Genomic DNA, 22,973 nt, shown 5'->3' on the forward strand with positions numbered 1-22,973 from the left:
TTTAGGAATCTTGACCTGGATGCTCACTCTGCCTTGAATGTTCTTGTCCTGATACCCACATGGCCAACTCCCTCACCTCCTTCAAATCTTTGTTCCAATCATTTGTTATCAATAGTATTTCCTCTGGCAACTCTATTTCGTACTGCCTCCTTTTCTCCTACCCTGACATTCATGCTTCTCCTGCCCCTAATCCTGATTTTCTTTTCATAGCGCTTGCCACTTCCTAACATGCTATAACTTCCTTATTTATTTATGGTCTTCCATCTCACACTAGAATGTCTTATTTTTTCACTGACATATTCCAAGCTCAAGTAACTAAGATCCAGTGGCTTAATTAAATAGCGAATTATTTTTTTTGCAAGAATAGAAGCCCAGAGTTAGGTGTTGCTGGTATTGGTTCTATTGCTCAGTGGTATTATAAAGGATTTAGGATCTTCCCGGTTTTCCAATCCACTAGCAGCATGTTGGCTTTTCTTCAAAATGTTTTTTATGGTTGCAAGGTGGGTGCCATAGCTCCAGACATCACGACCATGTTCAAGGCAGGAAGAAGAGGGATGGGGCAGAAGCAGCAGCCTCTCCTTTCATGCCTCTCCCTTTAACAGGAAACAGAAGCTTTTCCCAGAAACCCCTCAGCAGATTTCCCTTTCATCTAATTGGTCAGAACTGCATCACATGACCACTCCTAGTTACAAAAGAATTTGACAAAACAAGTATTTGGCTTTCTAGCTTCTAGAACGAGAGCTATCAGTGGTGAAGAGGTTAAGAATGGCTTTGGAGTTTGCCTGCAGTGCCTGCCATGCTAGAGATAATCACTGTTAACATTTTAAGGTTTATCCTTCTAGTCTGTGTTGCTATATTTCTCTCTCTCTGTATTTATAAGACCCATGCCCCTATAGATATGACCCCTGGGATCATGTTTGTACTAATCTTGGTACTGATTCCAGTTCTGATTTCTCTCTCACAGGGTTAAAGCTCTTTCTTGCTTTCAAATACGCTATGAAGCAACATTTGAGGACAGCAGGTGCCGGCAGGAGCTGACGCTGAAATCTTCTCTTCATGGCTTAATGTGGAATTGCAGATCTCACCAGCCCCAGGACTCTCTGGGTGATTCAGAGCACTGATGGGTGGGGCGTTCTTCCCACGTTCCATGCGCTGGTGAGAAACAAGACTTTCTGTTCCAGATTAAGATTTTATCTTCTATGTTCTGCAGCCCTTTGAATTTCCAGAGTTTTGAGGAAATAACAGATCCTAGTGCAATGGCATGACCAAGAACATCTGGCTACCGTTTTGTTTTCTCCTAAGTTCTTTGGCGTGTGGCTGCAAGCCTGCCTCTCCAGCACCTGTCACAGAGTATGGAAACGGCTTCAGGAAATGGCTTGTCTTCTGACCGACTGGCTTACCCTTTAACAAAGACTCCTCCTGCCTTTAAAGAAATGGCCAGTAAAACTGTAACGAGAGCCCCAGGGGATAAACAAAGCTCACTGACGTATAGGCTACTTTGGCACAAACACTTAAAAGAGTTATTTTGGTAAGCAGGAGTGTCAATGGAGCAGAATTCCAGCGTTTCACAGAGAGTTGAAGGACTTGATGACAAAGCCTTTGGAAATATTTTGGTTTCCTGGAAACTTTCGGGGAACCAACGTCTCCTTTCCTTCCAGGAACTGTTTTGTGACTTGGCTAGGATTCGCACTGCTCACAAAGTTATCATCACCCTGCCTTGCTCTTCGTCTCCCATAAAGTGTTGAGTGGCAAGGAGAGAAGAAGGAAAATTTAAAATGTACATATCCTCCCTTCCATGGCCACTCTCCAGCCTGCCTCCTCAAAGTGTGGTCCGTGGACCAGAAGCATCAGCATCCCTTTGTTGGATAAACAGGATCTCAGGCCCCACTCCAGTTCTGCTGAACCAGAACCTGTGGTTTAATGAGATCCCCAGGGGATTTGTGTTGTGCGTGAGTGAATGCTCTAGAATATTCTTCTGTTTTCCATGCTTATAGCAGAGCTTGTATTTAAAACTAGAAAGGAAAACATATTCTTGGCTTTAGGACTTTGCATCTGCCATTCTCTCTTCCTAGGACACCTTTCCTCAAAATTGGGCTAATTTTTGCCCTCTCTTTGAGTCTCAGCTTAGTCATCACTTCCACCAGGAAGCACTCTTTAGATCTCTTCAAGTAGGATTAGATGTCACTTCTGCGTGTCCTCTGAGGCTTCATGCTTTCTAGCTCTGTATTATAATTTCTTTTCTTCTTGAGTGTCTCCAATTAGATTCTGAGCTCCCTAAGTGCAGGGAAGTATAGTCAGTGGATTCTTCATAAATATTTTGAATGAAAGCGTGAATGAATGGTTACTCTCCATTTTGAAGATGAGCAAACTGAGGCTCAGAGAGGTTAAGTAACTTTCCCATCATTACACAGCTGTAGCGGGCTGAGCTGGGCTTTGAACTCTTGACCAGAGAGCTCCTCTTCCAGGCCACTAGTCCTTCTCCTTCTCTTTCTTTGACCCTAGGAATTCTTAGTTTGGGGATACAGAGAAAAGACTAACTATTTACTTTGAGTCAACTTATCATTTAGGATTCAGTTTGCTCGGTAATGATCCTGTGTTGAACAATTTGATCACAACATTAAACTTGATTGATGGAGGCTCAGTCTTTGTTATTTGTGGCAGCCACAATTTGGGAGAGGGGCTGACATCTGTTTACAAACAAGAGTTCATTTATGATAGGTTGGTCTTCAATGTTTGGCTTGTCCAGAGGGTTCAATATAGAGGTGACAATTCTAAGGGATATTGAAGGCATGATTTTTACCCATTGCCAATTGTGGTAGGTTAATTGCATCAATGCCTTCAAGAATGGTTTCCATGCCTCCACATCCCTTCCCTGTAACTTTGTAACCCTTCCTTCTCTGACTCTGGCTTGGCCTTGAGAGTTTATTTGGCCAATGGAATGTTAGCAAGCATGACTCAGAGGTTTCAAAATTGGGTGTGCATCCCTTCTTGCCCTTTGCATGATTTGTCTTGCTCGCTCTTGCACCCCTGCCTCCGCCATAAGAACGTGCCCAGTCTAACCCGCTGGAGGGATGTGAGAAACATATGGAGGAGAGTTAAGTCATCCCGTTACACCAGCTGAGGCTGTGCTTAATCAGCCACCTAACCAACTTGTAGCTGACTGCAGTCACATCAGTGAGCCAAGTCAAGATCAGCAGACCTGCCCACCCAACCCATCAACTCAGGAGCAACAATCAGGTATCATTATTTTAGGGCACTGAGTTTCAGGAGTGGTTTGTTATGAAGTGTTATTTGTGGCAATTGCTAACTGATACAGCAGCCAATGGACTGTCAACATTTTGCATTTGATTGCAACAATTTGGAATATACAAAGAGGAGGATTTGCATCTATATTTCCTCTTAGCTACCAAGGTCTATAAATCTATAATGCTTGAATAAAGTTCTTTCTGACAGAAGACTTGCACAAGGCATTGTCTATCTCTATTACAGTGTTACATGTTGGTTTAAAATACAATCGTGTTAAGGAACTCTATGTTTCTAAGGTAAGTGAAAGCTGTAACCTCCAAAATAAGGATCTTTCTTAATATAAACATCAAGCTATGCTTGGTACGTTCCTTTACCCCCATGGCCTCATATGCCTCCACTAGAGACAGAAAAGACACTTAGAATAAAAACTGAATGGTTCTCAAATCCCATAAATATAAAGTGAAATAACTCTGTCCTCTTATAATCCAAATAATTTATGGTGTCCAAAAAAAGACAGATCCATTCATTCAAGAAATATTTATTGACCACCTAAAATGTACTTTTCCTTCCTAAACCATTAAACATCATTGAAAAAAAATTAAAAAATTGAAAAGCAAGGATATTAGAACATAAAATATTATTTTAAATTTAAATATTTTATTTTTCCCCAAACCAGAATTTATTAAAATTTGACTTTCTTGATTTTAATGGAAGAAAACTCATCAATAATTTTTCAAAATCAATTTCTAGAAAAAAATTAACCATTAAAAGTACATTGAAAAAGTATATGTAGGGGCTCACATTTTTCCTTTTGTATCAGGTTCCATTATGACCCCAGCATAGCACTGTCAGATCTTGGATTTGGATATTTTGCTTATCATGGATTTTTCTTGCATTGATTTTGATATTTTTAAAAATTGCATTTACATGGTATTTATCTTGATTTTTTTTGATGCATACTTAAATTTTGTGCCTGAGACGAGTGCTTCCCTCCCCTCCCCCCAGTGCTGGCCCTGATCGTGATCTTTTGCTTTACTGAGGAAGATTCTCCCTGAGCTAGCAACTGCTGCCAATCTTCCTTGTTTTGTATGTGAGCTGCCACCACAGCATGACCACTGACAGACGAGTGGTGTAGGTCTGCACCTGGGAACCAAACCAAGGCCACCGAAACAGAGCACGCCAAACTTAACCACTAGGCCACCGGGGCGGGCCCTGGTCATGATTTTTGGGGGGCAGATTCATACTGGTTTTTCAGGAAGTGGGACAACATCCTTGGCACCCCTTGCTTAAAAACACTTGAGTATTAATAATGCTGTATTACTCACACCCATCTACATGGAAAGAGAAAACCATAACATAGTGCCAGATATCTCATGGCTACACAGAAAGTTATCCTCAGGGTGACACAGAACAAGTATGCCCATGTTATTTTAAAACCTTTATTTTTCCCACTTGTCATATTGTGAACATCTTTTCAACTCATCGAACCTCTTAGAACTTCAGTTTTTTCTCGAGAGCTGCACGGTATACATGTGTCCTAATGTATTTAGCCTGTTTTTGCATCATTTCCAACTTTTTAGTACTATAAACTATACCGTAATGAACATCTTTGAGCTAAATTTTAAGCACTCTTCTAGTTAAATGCTTTTAAAATTAGTGGTAGGTTATCAATGAGAGGAAGCTTATATGTCTTCCTTAATGTCTGGTTGAAGAAAAACATTAGTAACTGCACAAATCTATCAAACTTTCACAAACTGTCCAAAAGTAAATCATTAGAAATATAGTAATTTGAAGTTTACTTAAGCTCTACTCATAGAAAATCTTTCCATCCTCAGTTCTAAGTCATCTGGTTGCCTCCCTGCCTTAACATTTCTGTTCTGTTGTGCCTAAAGTTATCAATCTTTTATTTGTGATACTCAGCATGTTGGATTATAATCAGATGCTCATGTGTTTTTGTGCCCCGCTATCCTATGAGTTCCTTGTCATTTATCTCTACACGCTTATGACCCAACAGAAGATTAGGTCCACGGATCAATAATGTTTATTTAATGAATGCATCAAGGAAAGAGTGTGTCAATCTACCACACAGCAACAGGACACTGTTCTCTATTCTGCCCCCTGAAGGACACCCCTTGATTTTACAGATAATGTCATGCTCTTGCAGAGTCACCCAAAGACCCTTTTTTCTTAATATACCTTAATTTTATCTATTTATTTATTTTTCCCCCACAGCACCAACAGATAGTTGTATGTCATAGCTGCACATCCTTCTAGTTGCTGTATGTGGGGCGTGGCCTCAGTATGGCTGGAGAAAGCGGTGCGCGCCTGGGATCCGAACCCTGGCCGCCAGCAGCAGAGCACGAGCACTTAACCACTAAGCCACAGGGCCGGCCCAAGACCCTTTTGTTTAAGTTTCCAATAACAATAAGTCTGTGCTAATTCCATTATGAACACTGCTATTTCTAAAACGACAATAACCAACTTAGGTCAGCTTCCCTAAAAGCAGAGCCTGAGACAGGGATTTTGGTGTCCATGATTTATTGAGGGAGTGCTCTGAGAAGAGAGAAAGTACGAGAAGAAGAAGGAGCGGAGCAAGGCTGTGGTCTCAGCTGGAACCTACTTGCAGCCTGACCTCACTGTGAGCTCTGGAGCATGAATTGTACCTCAGCGTTGGTCCCATTTTGAGGCACAGGGACCAGCCTGTTTTGTCCCTGTGTCAGTTAATTATTGGCTGCGTGCTGCCCCCATGGTGGTGGGAAGATGTATAACAACTCCCCTTTGGCTGAGGCCAATTTTCTGGAGAAGGGGACAGCTGGCCCAAAAAGGGGACTAGGGAGAGCCACCAACAATATTGACTATTTTGCCCCATCCTTGTGACCACCAAATATGAAAAAGTCAGTTGTATCAATAATTCAGATACTTGCTTGAAGCTCATTGTAATGAGATTTCGAACTGCATTAAAACAACTTGTTTCAAGTGATGCTGCAAACATCTTAGGCCTTCCAGTAAAACCTTCCTCTTACTAAAGATCTTAAAGATTATTTACTGTTACCATTTGGCTTTATTGAGTCTAGAATGCAATGGTTTTTATATTTCCAAATATACCTCTAATAAAGTACTTCCATCTTTAAAAAATATGAAAAGTGTCAGAAAGTGACATTTCTAATTCTTATCTTGGGAGGGGGCATACCTTCTATTTGAAATCCTATAATGTACAACACCCAATAGTACTTGCCATTACTCCCTGAACATTACATCGCTTTATTATTGATATTTAATCTTTGGTACGTCCCACTTCTGTGACCCTACTTCATGGGTAATTCCCAGCTTTAATAAAAGTATCCACTTTATGTGCATTTTGAAACTCTCAAGCTGCGTCTGCCAGTGCTACAGATATGGGCTGGCTCAATTTGCTTGTCTAGCTTTTGACCATGGGATCTCAGACTGTCTTCCTTCCTCTTCCCTATTTCTCATAAAAATCCCTCTTTGGGAGTTTGTGGGTTTTGCTGAAGTAGCATCTGGTCTCTGCTCCCCATCTTCCTCTTCTCTGACATCCTTGTCAAAGTCCCTCATATGCCTTCCCCAAGTTTCTGCCCAGCTCAGCACAGTGATATTTGCTTGTGACCAGGTCAAGCCCAGAGTGCCGAGAGTCATCCTGACCTCTGCTGGAAGAAGCAGGTTCTCTCCCCAGCTTGGGGCTGCCATTGTCTCCCGAGCTTGAAAGCAGCTGCCCTTGGGCATGGAATCACTCCTGACTCATAAACACCATGGCACCATCTCTCATTCTATCCCTTCACTTAAGGGGCCACCAAATAGCCACTTAGGTCTGCTGGACACATGGACATTCTCCACCCTTCTGTCTTCTCTCTCTTTTCCTTCCAGTGGAATCTTCTCAAAACCTCCATGCATATCGACTCATGCAGGTAGGTGTTTTGGAGGCGTTATAAGGGTGTATCTCAATCGTTTACCAGAAGCATCTAAATTCTACCTCTTGTCCAGCCCAAACACCCTGTGACAAACAGAGGAGAAACCCAGGAGGCTTGGAGATGTTAAGGAATCGTCCCGATGTCATTTATTCATCCTGTGAATATTTATGAAGTATCTATTGTCTAGAAACTGGGGCTGTGATACTAAACAAGACATACATCGTCTTTCCTTTCATGGAACTTACATTCTAATGGTGGGGGGAGACCCAATAAACAAGTAAATAGATATTAAAGTGAGCTGGATGTCTTCCATTGACCCCTCCAAATCCATCCAGTTGGATGCTGGAATGCTGACACCTTTGGAGTATGACAATGGACTTTCTTGACCTCTGCCTTTCAGTTGGTATTGGCCAGTGGGAAACACCAACAGGATATCAGAAAAATGGAGGAGAGAGAGGTCAGAGTATTTATTCTCTTAGCTCCTTCCCTGTGAGTCACCATGAGCTGTCTGTCCCTTGAATGAAGACCACAGCTCCAAGATGTGGTGCACCAAATCTTATCAATTACAATTTCTTATCCTTGTCCATTCTGATATTTTCTCAATAGCATTACATGCAGTTCCTAAACATCTTCAGCCTATCCTGTGATTTTATTTCCACATAGAATAAAAAGAAAATTTAGAAAGCTTCAGTTAGGACATTTGCACAATTAACATCCATACTTTTTGTATGAATTACATCATGTCGTGCTCTCCCCACTAGCATTTTGCATGATCACCACAGAGATAAAAAAAAAAAAAGCCAATGTTGTCTGGATTTTATGAAAAATAATGTTCATCAAAATCCCTGGGTAACGGATATGATTTTGCCAAAACCCAAACTGATTAACTAGGTTCCCTGTTTAAACCCGTATGGGACCAGTAATTTATTTATTTTTTAATAAAAGTCACATAACATAAAATTCACCATTTTAGCCATTTTAAATTAATATCCAGTGGCTTTTAGAACACACAAAATGTTGTGCAACCATCACCCTGTGGGGCCATGTTTTAAAGCATCTCAGGTACCAAGCACACTTGGCATGAGAGGTTTCTTTGAAACAAAAGTGACAGTATATCCTAAGGGCAAGATTCAGTTGATTTCCAGTGAGCCGGGTGAGAAAGAACGTTTGTATGAGCCACTAACCAGGACCACTTTGGCATCAAGTCTAGGCTGCCGTTCTGATGGGGCAGAAATACTGGGCTCTACTTGATACTTGTGTCCTGTTCTTTGCAGGGCAGAACACCTTCACCTTATTTCCAGCCAATCCTCCTAACCAAATATCTCTGCTTCAAGGCGTGGGAAGTTTGCTGAGAAATAATTGTGTTCAAACGATAGGCAGAGGAGGAAGTGGCTTTTGTGTTTTGTGCTTCAAGCTCATATATTGGCAAAGGGTGACGTTTCTTTCTTTTCTTGAAATGTGGCTTCCTCTTCTGTGACAGTGAATAAGAAAGATTTGGCTTCTGGTTAGAATGTGTAGAGCCCGTATAGTGCCAGGGTGTATGTTAGTTGGCAACTTGTCGAGAAGCAGCTGCCCAGTCAAACGGATTAAATGAAGAGGGTTTAATGAAGATACTATTTATATAAGTGTGAGCAGGTAGAACAGGTTCTGAATCCAATGCCACAGCATGAGGTGGGGGGGTTTCCCCACACATTCAAGCAATTCTCTGACACCATATGTGTGTTCTACAATGCATCTCAATTGTGACACTATCTACCCAGAGATAGCATCAGATCCCATAGGTTAATGGCTTAGTCCCACAAGACTGCCTCCCCTCCTACTTCAGAAACCAGTCGAAAGCCTAGATTGTCACTTGTGCTTCTGACTGACCGGCTATAGATTGGAGGTTCCCATGACCCCCTCCTCAAGTCCCATTGATTTGCTAGGGTGGCTCATGGAACTCAGAGAAACATTTTACTTACTAGATTACTGGTTTATTATGAAAGGATGTAACTCAGGAGTAGCCAGATGGAAGAGATGCATAGGGCAAGGTACGGAGACGGGGCTTGGAGCTTCCATGCCCTCTCCAGGTGTGCCACTCTTCCCAAATTTCCAGGTCTTCACCAACCTGGAAGCTCTCCAAACCCACCTTTTTGTATTTTTCTAGAGGCTTCCTTGCATAAGCATTGATTGATTGGATTGATTAAATTATTTGCCATTGGTGATTGAACTCAATCTCCATCCCCTCTCCCCTCCCTGGATATCAGGGGGTGGGACTGAAAATTCCAAATCTCTAATCTCTTGGCTGGCTCCACTGGCAACCAGCCCCCCTTAGGTGCTCTCCAAAAGTCACCTCATTAGCATAAACCCACTTATGCTGGAATGGGGCTTGTTATGAATAACAGGTCACCCATTTCACCTTTATGGCTCAGGAACTGAGGAGGAGAGACCAAATACAACAAAAGATGCTCCCATGGCTCCTATTGCTCAGGAAATTCCAAGGGTCTTAGGATCTTTGTGCCAGAAACAGGATGAAGACCAAATATACATTTTTTATTATAAATCACAACATCACAGCAGGGCTAAGAGAAACCAACAGAGGATGGTGGGACACCCTGGGAGTAGCAATATGAGGGATCGCTTATCATTCCTTGGATTAAAGGAGATACCCTTTGATCCAAGGGGATGGAACAGTTACAGGAACCTGGAAAGGGGCTTAGCCTGTGACAGAAGAATTGAACCACTGCCCAAATGTGCAGTCTCTGCAGGGAAGGGGGAGTTTCTTCATCTCTCTCTTCTCTAGCCCTCTTCTCTCCTTCCACGGCTACCATTTTCAAACTCATTTGGAAGAAAGAGCACAAGAGTGGGCTGATAATACAATCCATACAGGACAACCTACCAGTGCACAGAGCAGAGTAGAGAGGGATGGAGAGCAGATTCTTTCCCAGTTGCCCAAAGTGAATTGCTATAAACTTGTTAAAATTTGAGAGGCAGCCACACCCCATTGAATTTTTTTCCTCCTCCTTCCTCCCATTGAGATAAAATGAGTGCATGAGGAAGGGCTGTCTGCTCTGGCTGAAGCAGAGGCAACTCCTTCTGTTTATACCAGGAACACGACTGTCTCTTCCAGGCCGAATTTTTCCCACCACGAGTCCATTGTTTAAGGAAACCAACATTCCCTCTCTTTCATGGGTCTGGTTTCCCCAAGAACACAGTGAACCATCCCCTCTCCCTGTGCTGCATCACCATAAACCCACAGCCAGAACATAAGCACCAGGTTAAAATACCACCAGATCCTGAATTCAGTCACTGCTGAGACTCTCCCATCAATGTTGTCATTCAATGGTGATTCCTGAGGACACCTTTCCACTGAGACCCACTCCCAGCCTGTCCTCAGCTTCTTACAGTAACACTAAGATTTCCTCAGAGTCCTCCCAACTTGGGCAAGAAACATTCTGAAATGTTCTCTGTATTAATTTTCAGGGACTGGGGACATTGGTAGATGTAATTTGAGTGTGTATGTGCAGTAGTTTCTACGCAGGTATTCTATTTTTTAGACACAGATAAAATAGTGTGGCTACTCAATGCACCAAGAAAATGGATAACTGATCAAATTTTTTCATGATGTGAAGTCTTTAGAGAGTAAATGTCATGGTTAAGAGCACAGACTATGGAGCTAACTCCTCACGTCCAAATTCCAGCTCAATCCCTTCCTAGATATTTGTATTGACCGAGTTATTTACCTGATTGGTCCCTCAGTTTCTTCATCACTCAGTTGGCAATAATGATTAGCATACCTACTTTGTAGGTTTATGGAGAGTATTAAAGGAGTTCATGTTTGAAAAATGCTTGGAACACCTAGTGTATTGCCAGTGCTGTACCTATATATTAGAAATAAAATTTAGAAATTCTTCTGACACTGCCTGTGAGCCCCAGAGGGTGAGACTGTTGCCTGGATGTATGTAGAAAGCACTCCATGACATACGATGAATAAATGAGTGAACAACATTGGCGAATGCATTACCAATGTCACCTATGTCACCCTACAGGCATTCCCCAGCCGAACCACCCGCAGACATTCCTGCTCTGTCCTGCATCACATTCCCTGGAGGAATCACTGGGGCTTCTTGGACCCTGGTAACCATGCCCACTAAAGGTTCTTTTCTGTCAGCAACCCCAGTCTTTGTCGAAGTGCTTCAGCTCACAGGGTCTGCGCTCTGATCCTTGTCTTCACTCGAGGGAGAAGTGACATCCCCAGAGCTGGGCACACGCAGAGCCTGAGGCTTGGAGAAAATGATTCCCTGGCCCTGAGGCAGGTAGAAGAGCGCAGGGACATAGTGGGATTCGGGGAAAAACCTCCAGGTGTTGTCAGAAGGGATGGAGGCAGGGGATGTGTCAGCAAGGACTGGTCAGGGTGGTGGGCCTTGGTGGTTAAATAGTAGGGGGGCTGGGAAGTTTCATAGGTTCTAGCATAATACAATCAATATGACGGTCATGAAATCAGAATCAGCCTAATTTAGGCCAAATTAACCCAATGTCAGCTGTTCCCTGTCTCTCTAATCCAGTAGTGACTTATAATAAGGGTATTCGTGTTCTATCATCTCCTTTTCATTGATTGGCTAGAGTAATTATTCTTTACATAGCCTGTCTATTTTTACATAGTAAAGAAAAAGTGAGTTTTAAAACAACCCTCCTTGGAAAAGTCTCCCTAACATATTGGATTAATAACAGAAGCCACGACAGGAAATTCACCACATATCTTGAGCTTTAATCTCTGGTTTTAGATCTTCCTAACTGGTAAATTACCTTGACTTTTGCCTTCTTTCTTGAGATTAGTCCACTTAGGACTAAGTAGGAGTGCAACCTCATGCCATGTGAGAAGTGGTGGGACGCTAGGAAGAGGTTTGTTTCATTCTGTCAGTGTGTGTGTGTGTGTGTGTGTGTGTGTGTGTGTGTGTGTATGACAGTTTTTATTGCATCTTGCAGTGTGAGCCAGTGTAGACTCCTTTTCTAGGGAAAAAATTTCCCTAACCACTTTCTCTGGACTTTATTTTCACTGATGGCTTCCTCAGCACTGTCCAATAGTAACATTAAGCATTCTATATTATAGAATTTAATTTTTTTCTAGTAGCCACATTTTAAAAAATGAAAGCAAACAGGTGAAACTAATTTTAATAGTATATTTAACCCACTATAACCAAGAGATCATCAATGTGGGTGCAGTCTATACAAAACTTAATAATGAGAGAGTTTACATTTTTTTCCTGTGTTTCATAAATCCAGTGTGTATTTCCCACTTACAGTACAATCTCCATTTATAAGTTGAGTTTTTTTAGACCTACATTCTCTGTACTGAGATTTAATGTTCACAGTTGTGAAATAAGAGTCACTAGGAGTGGGGTGGATGATAATTTCACTACTGATTTAAGCTCTAATGGAGCTATGAACACCAACTGGTCAATGGGTTAATCAAATGAATAATCATATAGTACAGAAGAATGGTACGATTTGGGATTTAGAAAAAGACTGGGGAACGTGGGTCCTGACAGGGAGCACCAGGGATTTTGTTGTTGAGAGTGACAAGGACAAGAAGAGAATAAAGTCATACTCATAAGTGTCTAACAACATGGGGGAGAAGAAATGACCTGCCGTAGTCCTGAGTTTTGACCTTGAGCTCTCTGTTCTTGACCCAAATCTCTTTGATGATGTCACAGGACACAGGTCAGATTAATCCCCACAGGGAGGGTGGGAGGGTAGAAGCACAAGGCATCTGACAGAATTGTCCTGGGAAGGCAGGCTTCATTTTATCACTCTGATTCACATTCACAATTTATTTTTATAGGGTAAGAGGAAAAGAAGTATGATGGTCAAATCATCACAGAGGAAGCGACATGATTGTGGAAACCAATACAAACCAAAGCCTGGTTTGAGCATCTCCATCCCTTTGAGGATGTCCAGTTACATATTCAAGAGGCCAGTTACTAGAATCACATCCTATCCTGGCAATGACATCAGATGCCATCAATGGGAGGAAACCTTGGAGCAGCCCCAACAACTCTGCTGGCAGAAGAGACTGCAAGGTCTCCAGGCCAGCAGAGTAAAGGAAACCTGTTAAGCCCTTTGGACCTTGCCAAAGCCCTGCTGAATCTTGCACCTAGTTGCACAGGTGCATCCCTGCCAGGTGTGCTCACAGGTGGTCTGAACTCCAGTCCCATGCCCATCCCTGCCTGGTCTTCAGATTCAGCAGAGACGATCCCAGGAGCTGGTCTGTACATCCCACAGCTCCTTTGCAAACAACTTCTGGTGACTGAGGAGGATATCAGGAAACAGGAAGGGGAAGTGAAGACGGCAAGAGAGAGACTGGCGGTAGCACTGATGCAGACAGACTCGCTAGCGAGGCAGGGAGAGTGAGGGGCCAAGAAGGACGTCCCGACAAACACGATGAAGAAAAGACAAGACGGGGCAGATGACATGGAGCTCACACTACATTAATGCCTCTGCAGGGGTCCTGATGTCTTCTTCCTTTGAGCTCTTGAAACTTTAATATATACCAATAGTTTTCTTTTCTTTGATTCCTTTGCATGACAGAGAAGATACAGACAGTGATCTTTCTGAGGTGAGAGATTGGGTTTCAGGTGAGGAGAGAAAGGAGATCTTTCCTTCTCATTTTGTTCTCTCATTTTCCTTTCCTGAGTGTTATGCATTTGTATTTTAAGATCAACAGAGCGGTATCACAGTCAGGGGATTCTTTAGAGTTCTGCCCTCACAGTCACAGAGAAAACCTACCTAGTCCAAATGGATTGTCCTTTTTGTGTAATATTCCAATAGATTCCAACATAATATTTTACTAAAGAGCTGTTACATCTGTCTTCTCAAAAAAGACACCTACTTCCGGGTCTCTATTTTTCTGATATTTGTTGCATGTTGAATCACAGTTGCATATAATGAAATACTGGATTTTCCCTTCTTTTAGATTTGTATGCGTTGGAAATTTGATTCATGAAAATTGATGTCCCATTGCCGTATCATGCTGTCAGGAGAATGACCGTTTTCAGCATCACAAGTCTCAAAATCAGCCAGTGTGTTGGGATTTGTCTATTTGCCTGATCGAGCATGTTGCACTCTTCAAATCCTCTTTATCATTACTTACTTTTGTCCCACAGATTTATCAGTTTCTGAGAGCAATGTGTTAAACAATAATAGAGTATCTTAGTATTTATATCTTCCCTAAAAAATGAGTTATTTTTTAGCTAAATCTTCTCTCCTCTATTCTTCCATGTGGTAATCATCTGGAATTTTGGTTCGAATGTGTTTTTAATGTCTTGTTTTAAAACTAATACTAAATTAGACAGACTGTTTTTTCCTTTCCTCGTGACTCCTGTTTTGTTTTCCTGGGTTCACATTTCTTCTTCCTGATGCACATTCTTTACTGGTTCTTTCACTGCAGGCCTGTGGGAGGTCAACTTTGAGTCTGTTTGTAGGTCCGATAACGTCTTTCTTTCTTTGACACATAGTTTGAATAGGTGTTTAATTTAGCTTTGGAGTAATTTTTTTCCTTCTTTGTCAAGTTACTTAATATTTCTGAGCCTCCATATCTTTAGCTTAAAATGGGAATAAAACCCTAAAAATGGTGACTGTAACTGAGATAATACACGCAGAGCTTGCCAGTCATGTTGCTTAGCAGAAATTAAAGTCAATAATGATAACTATTATTAATCATTATCATATTATTATAATAATGTAATATATCATAATATATTAATGTATAATAATAATTATACATTAATTTATAATTATAATGTACAGTGTATAATGTATGATGTATGCAATGTATAATAATAATATATTAATATTATTAATCATTAGAATCTTCAGAGTGTGCATTCTCAGAGAATCACAGCTTAAGATTGAGAATGTGAAGCTCACACACAAGAAGTCTGAGAGAGTGTCATGACTGTGACTTTAATTCTCAGCCCTTGGGTGTCTTCAGCTGTGGTCGTCGGCACAGTGTGTACAGATAATGTAATCTGTTCCCACAGACCCACTGCAGAACAGCACAGCCTGCCTCATGCCTGGGATGCTCTGGGCTGCTTGTTGGGGAGCCTCTGCTGTGAGGCTAGTTGGACTCTGTACAGAGAAAGATGAAAAAAGACTCTTTCTTTTCCCTCAGATTCCCCCCGCCCCGAGTTTTATTCACTTTTACATCCAGAGCAGATACTCTATTCCCAGAGCCTTGGTGTTACTCTGGGATTCAGCGTCTCCAGACACCTAGTCATTTCAGCTCCCAAGGCCCAAGGTGACTGCAGAGTCATGTCTCACCCACTCCTCTCATCTTGGCCTGTTTCCCGTCATGGAGGACCCATGAATGGGGAGAGGAGACATCGAGGGAGATTGATCTGGAAGTCCTGGTGAATCTGAGCTTCAGAGAATGAAGCAGAAAAGGGGAACATGAGACTGCCAGTGCTTCAGTGGGGGAGGAATAGGGAGAAACCGAGAGGGGTGTGATGGCTGCACAGAGTCAAGGGGAGGGATGTTCCAAAGTTTCCTAAGAAGGGAAACCTTGCAATGAAGTGGGGATTCGATTTTACATGATGGCAATGTCTGTGCTGGTTTCATGGCTTAGTGGTTAAGTGTGTGCGCTCCGCTATTGGCGGCCCAGGTTCGGATCCTGGACACGCATAGATGCACTGCTTGTCCGGCCATGCGGAGGCTGCGTCCCACATACAGCAACTAGAAGGATCTGCAATTATGACATACACCCATCAACTAGGACTTTGGGGGAAAAAAAGGAGGGGGATTGGCAATAGATGTTAGCTCAGAGCCGGTCTTCCTCAGAAAAAAAGAGGAGGATTAGGACGGATGTTAGCTCAGGGCTGATCTTCCTCACAAAAAAAAAAAAGGAAAAGAAAACCCACCAACTGGGAGAAAATATTTGCAAATCACATATCTGACAAGAGATTAATCTCCAAAATATATAAACAACTCATACAACCCAACAACAAACAAACAGACAATCCAATCTAAAAATGGGCAGAGGATATGAACAGGCATTTTTCCAAAGAAGATATACAGAAGGCCAACAGACACATGAAAAGATGTATAACATCACTAATTATTAGGGATATTCAAATCAAAACTACAATGAGAGATCACCTTACACCTGTCAGAATGGCTATAATTCCCAAGACAAAAAATTACAAATGTTGGAGAGGATAAGGAGAAAAGGGCACCCTCACACACTGCTGGTGGGAATGCAAACTGGTGCAGCCACCAGGGAAAACAGTATGGAGATTTCTCAAAAAATTAAAAATAAAAATACCATACTTTTCAGCTATGCCACTACTGGGTATTTATCCAAAGAAATTGAAATCAACAATTCAAAGAGATTTATGCACCCCTGTGTTCACTGAGGCATTATTCACAATAGTTGACATGGAAGCAACCCAAGTGCCCTGCTACAGATGAATGGATAAAGAAGATGTGGTATGTGTTATATACAATGGAATACTACTCAGCCAGAAACAAAAGACAAGATTGTCCTGTTTGCAACAACCTGGATGGACCTGGAGGGTAAGATGTTAAATGAAATAAGCCAGACAAAGACAAATATGCATTATTTCACTCATATGTACAAGATAAACATACACAGGGATAAAGAGAACAGATTAGTGGTTACCAGAGGGGATAGGGGCTGGGGGTTCAGTGAAAGAGTTAAAGGGGCACATATGCATGGTGATGGATGAAAGTTAGACTACTGTTGGTGAGCACCACGCAGTCTATACAGAAATTCACAAATAATAATGAACACCCAAAATTACACAATGTTAAAACCCTTTATAATATCAATAAAATAATTAAAAAAGAAAAAAATAATTCATTCTTTTTTATGGTTATATAGTATTCCACTGTGGGGAAATACCACACTTTGTGTATCCGTTCACCAGTAGATGGACATTTGGGTTGTTTTCCGTTTTTGTATACTATAAATAGGTTGTTATCAACATGTGTGTACAAGTCTGTGTATAGACATATGGGTTTATTTCCCTTGGATGGATTCCTAGGGGAGGAATTGCTGGGTAGACGTATGTAATTATTAAATACGCATTCAAGCTATTTTTCACCAGCACTCTATGAGAGTTTCAGTGACTTGACATCTGCAACAACACTTGCTATAATCAGTCTTTTTAATTTTAGCCATCCTCAAGTGTGGTGGAATCTCACGATGACTGTCACTTTCATTTACCCAATGACTCATGTTGTGAAGGAGAAGGCGAGCCACACACAGACTGGGAGAAAACATCTGCAAAACATATCCCTAGAAAAGGACGTGTATTTATAATATATAAAGAGCTCTTACAACCCAATAGTAAGAAGACAAGCAACACGTCATGGCTTACCAGGAGACAGCAGATCAGGCCTGTGATGAGCACCAGGATTCCCGGGAGGCAGATGAGGATGAGGGCCCAGAAGGGGAGGTCTGGGGAGACAAGTGCTGGGGTGAGCCACCTCCTGTCATCGCCCCAGGGCTCCTGCTGACCCCACTGTGCCTCAACCGTCCTTGACAAGGGTTGGCCAACTTTCCTCATCATCCAAGACCCTGTGCGCATGGTTCTCTTCGATGAGGCACAGCATCAAGATTCTCGCCACCTTCCGTGGGCTGGGGCTTCCTGCAGGTTTACCAGGCTTCTCAGTCAAGGTGTCCTCTCTGTTGGGAGAATATTCTGGAAGTGAATCAAATGGAGAATGCATGTGAGTGTGGTTCACTCTTTTTAATAGAACTTTTAGACACAGAAAAATAAAGGGAACAGTCTCATAAATATCCATCATCTAATTTAACCATGTATATTCCATCCAATTAAAACAACATTTTATCAATGTATAAATTATTAACACTTGCCAACCTTGATTCATCCCATGTTTTCAATGAAATATTAAAGTAAGTAGACATCATTATGTTTCACCCCATTTTAGTTTCCATCTCTAAAACGTGACCACACATTCCTACAAAATCTAAGGCCATTATCACAGAACAAAAGTTTAATAAATTAAACCAAATTCATACCTCTGGGCACAGAGGACTGAATTTGAGCTGGACTTTCTTATGACAGCTGGGGGGAGAATGGGTCATCACAGTTGGCAAGCCTATGGGATCTCTCTAAATTTGTAAATTCCCACTCAAAAGTGTTCTTCCCTGCCTAGAAACACACTCATCCCCTTCTCCTTTATCTATTTGCTTAATATTCATTTTCTAGGATTAACCTACAATGTAATATCCTGCAGGAAGTCTTCTCTGATTTCCGCCTGCAAGTATGAGTTTGTTCACATCAATTAATTGAGAAGTTTCAATTCTCTATTCTTGTTATTGCAGCTACAACATAAACTCCAGGAGGGTAGGACACACAGCACCCAGTGGGCTTGGTGGGAGGGTGCATGTCCCGCTTCTTGTACCTCTATCCAGACAACCTCTTACAGGTGTGCTGTCTGATATGGAGCAGCAACAAGTCTCTTTTTGAATTAAAATTCATTTTAGTTAAATCAAATAAAAATTCTGGTACCTCAGTAACATTAAAACTCAGTAACAATAAAGACCAGTCCCAATACCATCCTTCGAGCACTCAACAGCCACATGCGGCTATGCACTGTTCAGCACAGATATAGAACATTCCACCACTGCAGAAAGTTCTAGCGCATTGGTGCTCATCTAGAGCGGGACTTGGCAAACTATAGCCTGTGGATCAGAAAACACATGACGCCCAAACCTGTTAAGTCTGCTTCACACACAGCTGGAGGCCCTCACTGACCATCTGGCCCAGTGGGTTTCAGTGCAGAGATGAGGAAACAAAAGTCCAGAGAGGGGAGGTGACTAGTATGAGGTCACAGACTGTCTAGGAGAAGGTGAGGGCCTCCTACATTACACTGGTGTCCTTTTCTCTCTCTCAAGGGTGGGTAAAGACTGGGGGACTATGCCACCTCCTGCCAGCCTGAGAAAGTTCAATGCTCTCTCAGCCCCAGGCATCCAGAGTCCCCAGAAAGGCCTCACTTCCTTTCCCAATGACCAGGGAGCCTTACCATCCCCAAGGACACTCTTCCTGTCCAGGGTCAAGTTCTGCAGCTGGGTACCATTCTGGCTCAGCCGCAGGAATTCCTCATAGATGGCAACTCTGTCCAGTCTCTGTGCCAAAGCGGCAAGGTACACAGTGAGTCCACTCCAGTGTGGTTACTGTGGGGGACAGACCTGGAAGGGCACAAATATGAACAAGGGTGTCTAGAATTCTACCCTGATTCTAGATTCCCTGCTTCTGGGTCCTGTCCAAGAGAACTTTCTGCAATAATGTCAACATTTGCCTGCACTACCAAATACACTCATTATTAGCCCCATGTTGTTACTGAGCACTTAAAATGTGGCTAGTGTGTGTGAGTGAGAAACTGAATTTCCCATGTAATTTCATTTCAAGTAATTAATTTATAAATAAATAACCATAGGGAGAACATTTTTGAAACTTTGGAGTAAGGACTTCTGCAAATGCATAAAAACAATGAGAACACTGGTAAAAATGGTCGAAATCAACTTTTCAGAAGTCTAGAAATTAATCAAAGGCTTGTAAGAATCTGAGGAGGGTTTAGAGAAGACACACGGTGGAATCTTGATATAGGGAGCAAACTTTGTGGCACTATAACTTGCACTATTCCCATCCTGCTCTCACAATATCCTCCATAACTGTGAAAACCGTCAGTCTCAGCACCATGGTGGCTGAGACAACCCGCAGCACAGCAGCCATAATGGGTGTGGAGCTCTGAAAAGACCCCTCCCCACCCAACTGCAACTAGCTGACCTGCCTGGCAGCTCCCCGAAAACGCCCCATGTTCAGGGCTTGTCGTTACTAGACTCAGAGCTTGCCCAAGGTGGAAAGTCTGTCCCCAAGGCACTTGCTAAAAACAATCAGCGCTAATTGTTTTCTATTGTAGTTGCCGGAGGGAGTGATACCAGCTGAGGCAGGCAAGAGGTGAGCCAACAACTTAGAAGAAAAATTGGGGGAATGAGATCTCCACAGGGGGCTTTGAAAAGCTCCAGGGTATTTGCGGGCATCTAGAAGGCCACAAGGGCTCAGGGATGTGGCACGCCCAGGAAAGACTTGAGAACGTCTGAATCTCTCACCTCTAGTTGGAGTGGTGGCTTAATATCTGAAAACTTGATTATGTAATACACCATATTAATAGAATAACGGCCAATACCACGTAATCTCGACCATATACATAGAAAAGAATTTCACAAAATACAACGCCCTTCATGTCTAAAAAAGAAAACACTCAACAAATTAGGAATAGAAAAAACTTTCTCAACCTATAAATAGCTTCAATGAAAAACCCACAGCTAACACCATATTCAATGCGGAAAGACTGAAAATTTCCCCCTAAGACCAGGGACAAGGCCATGATGTCTTCCCTCATCTGATATGTTAATCACAGGTACTAGAGTTTCTAATGAGGGCAATTAGGCAAGAAAAAGGAATAAAAGAAACCCAGATTGGAACAGAAGAGGTAAAACTATTTGTTTTGCAGAGAAGATATTGTATATAGAAAAACCTAAAAGATACAGCCTCCACACACACACAATATGTGAATCGTATCCCACCAGGTGTATAAAAAATTTAAATTGCCCCATGTGGTTAGTGGCTCCACTATTGGAGAGCACAGTTAGACTGCTGATATTTGTTGAAAGTCTCCAGAAGAGGAGGAGGAGGATGATGCTGGAGGTTGGTGGCCCCAAATGTTAATGCTTTTCTCAACCCCCGAAAAACCTATGGAAGGAGATGGTAAGATTAGCTGATAGGGATGTGGGGGAGAATGGGCACCATGTCAGTGACTTCCAGATCAAGGATGTGTCACGGGAGCTCAGAGCCATCAGTCACCAGCTCAGCCAATGCTTCCAATCTCCTCAACCTACAACAAGTCGGTGACCAGGCAGGAGTGGAATATGTCTCACAGCTGGCTGCGTCTGTAGAGCTTGGTGACCTAGAACAAATGCGAGAGAGAGTGGGAGAGATGGAGGTCTCCTGGGGATGCGAGGCCCCACTGGAGCCAGTGAAAGATCACAGACTTTGGGGCAAGGGAGACCTGACTTCAAATCCTGGCTCTGCCCCTAACTCATTGTGTGACCTTAGACACAATACTCCCCTTTCTGACTTCAGTTTACCCACGTGAGAAATGGGGAAGGCAGCTAGGACATCACCTCTGGAAACTGAGAGAACCCAGACACGCAGGGAATGTGAAGGATTGAAACAACCAGGTAACAGATGTAAGTCAGGCAGAAGAATGAGGGTGCCTTCAGGGCAAGGAGAGACGGGACAGGGGAGACCCCACCTGGTCCTGGGTGACCCTCAGCAGGGCGGTGTACTCCGAGGATGTGGGCTCCGGGTTGCTGTGGTTCCAGCTGATGCTGCGGAAATGCAGCAGAGGTGTTCTCTCTGCATGCATAAACTCCAGGGTGCAGAGCCTGGAGCCACCGAGAGGAAGAGCAGACACGTGGAGACTCTCAGCTCCCAGCACAGAGGCATGGTGGCCCACGGGGTCACGGTGGTGGGTGCAGACAGCGTCCACACAGGTGGCTCCCCCATCCTTCACAGGCCTGGGGAGAGAGGTACATGGGGAATCTAGAGAGAGGTCCTGAAACCTCTGGGGTGGGGGCCAGAACAGGAAGGAGGAAATGGGAGGTCAGAGGGGAGACTGAGAGAGGGGTGGTAACAAAAGTGGTCATTAGGGGCAAATACTCAGGGGAGGGTCTCACCTGAGGGAGACCAGTCTGCAACTCAAGGAGAAGAGGCCCAGGCTGTTCTTCTTGAACAAGAATCCAGCTGGGGAGGAAGGAGGAGGAGGAGGAGCAGGAGGGACAGGGGTTGGGGGAGGGGCTGGGTGGGATTTAACCCACCAGGAGCTGCTGGGACCAGGGTCTCACCAGGCTCTGCAGGACCCTCTCAGTGGAGTGGAACGTGGCTGAGCCATTGCTCCTGTCTGATGAATACTGGAGGGTGGAGATGGGGAAGGTGACTGTGAGGGTCTTCAGGTTGCGCCCCAAAGCTGCAAGACGAGAGGGAGAGCGATGGCCATCACTGAGAGCTGGCCTGAGACCACACCAGAGTCCTGCACTCATTATCATCTGGCGTCTTCTCTCCCAGGGGCACCACCACCCACCCGTGTGGTCACCCAAGTCAGAACCAGCACATCTGCTCAGCTCCTCCTCCCTCCCAGTAACACCCATTCACCTTGAACACTGGTCCTCACACACACTCCCTCTCCATCCCTGTCCCAGCTCAGGGGACTTAACTTCCTTCACCCGGACCAACACCCCAGCAGGCTCACTGGATGCTCTGTCTAAAGGATGTTCTACATGGACCACTAGAAGGATCTTTCTGAAATGAATACCTCACTAGGGCCACCACTGCTCTAGTACCACCCGTGGCTCCCTATGGCCTTCAGTGTCTAGTTCAACCTTCTTGACCTGGCACTCAAGGCTCTACTCAATCTGGCTCCTGTTGACCTTTCAGTCTCATTTTATCCATGTACTGCGGGTTCAACTTTATGCTTCACGCAACCCAAATTCGTTTCAATTCTCCCCATACGGCATATTGTTTCTGGCGCAAGCCTTTGCTCATGGAATCCTCTCTGCCAGAAAAACTCTTCATCCTCTACCTGCCTCAGTCTCTCCTGCTCATTCTTAAAGACTCTATTCAGGTGCAACTTTCTCTAGCAAGCTCTTCCTCTGCAAACTATGCCAGTGCCTCTTCCCGAAACCTCCCACACAGTGTTATATTGGTGTGTTAATTT

Source organism: Diceros bicornis, assembly GCF_020826845.1.
Source record: "Diceros bicornis minor isolate mBicDic1 chromosome 3 unlocalized genomic scaffold, mDicBic1.mat.cur SUPER_3_unloc_1, whole genome shotgun sequence".
Taxonomy (NCBI): domain Eukaryota; kingdom Metazoa; phylum Chordata; class Mammalia; order Perissodactyla; family Rhinocerotidae; genus Diceros; species Diceros bicornis.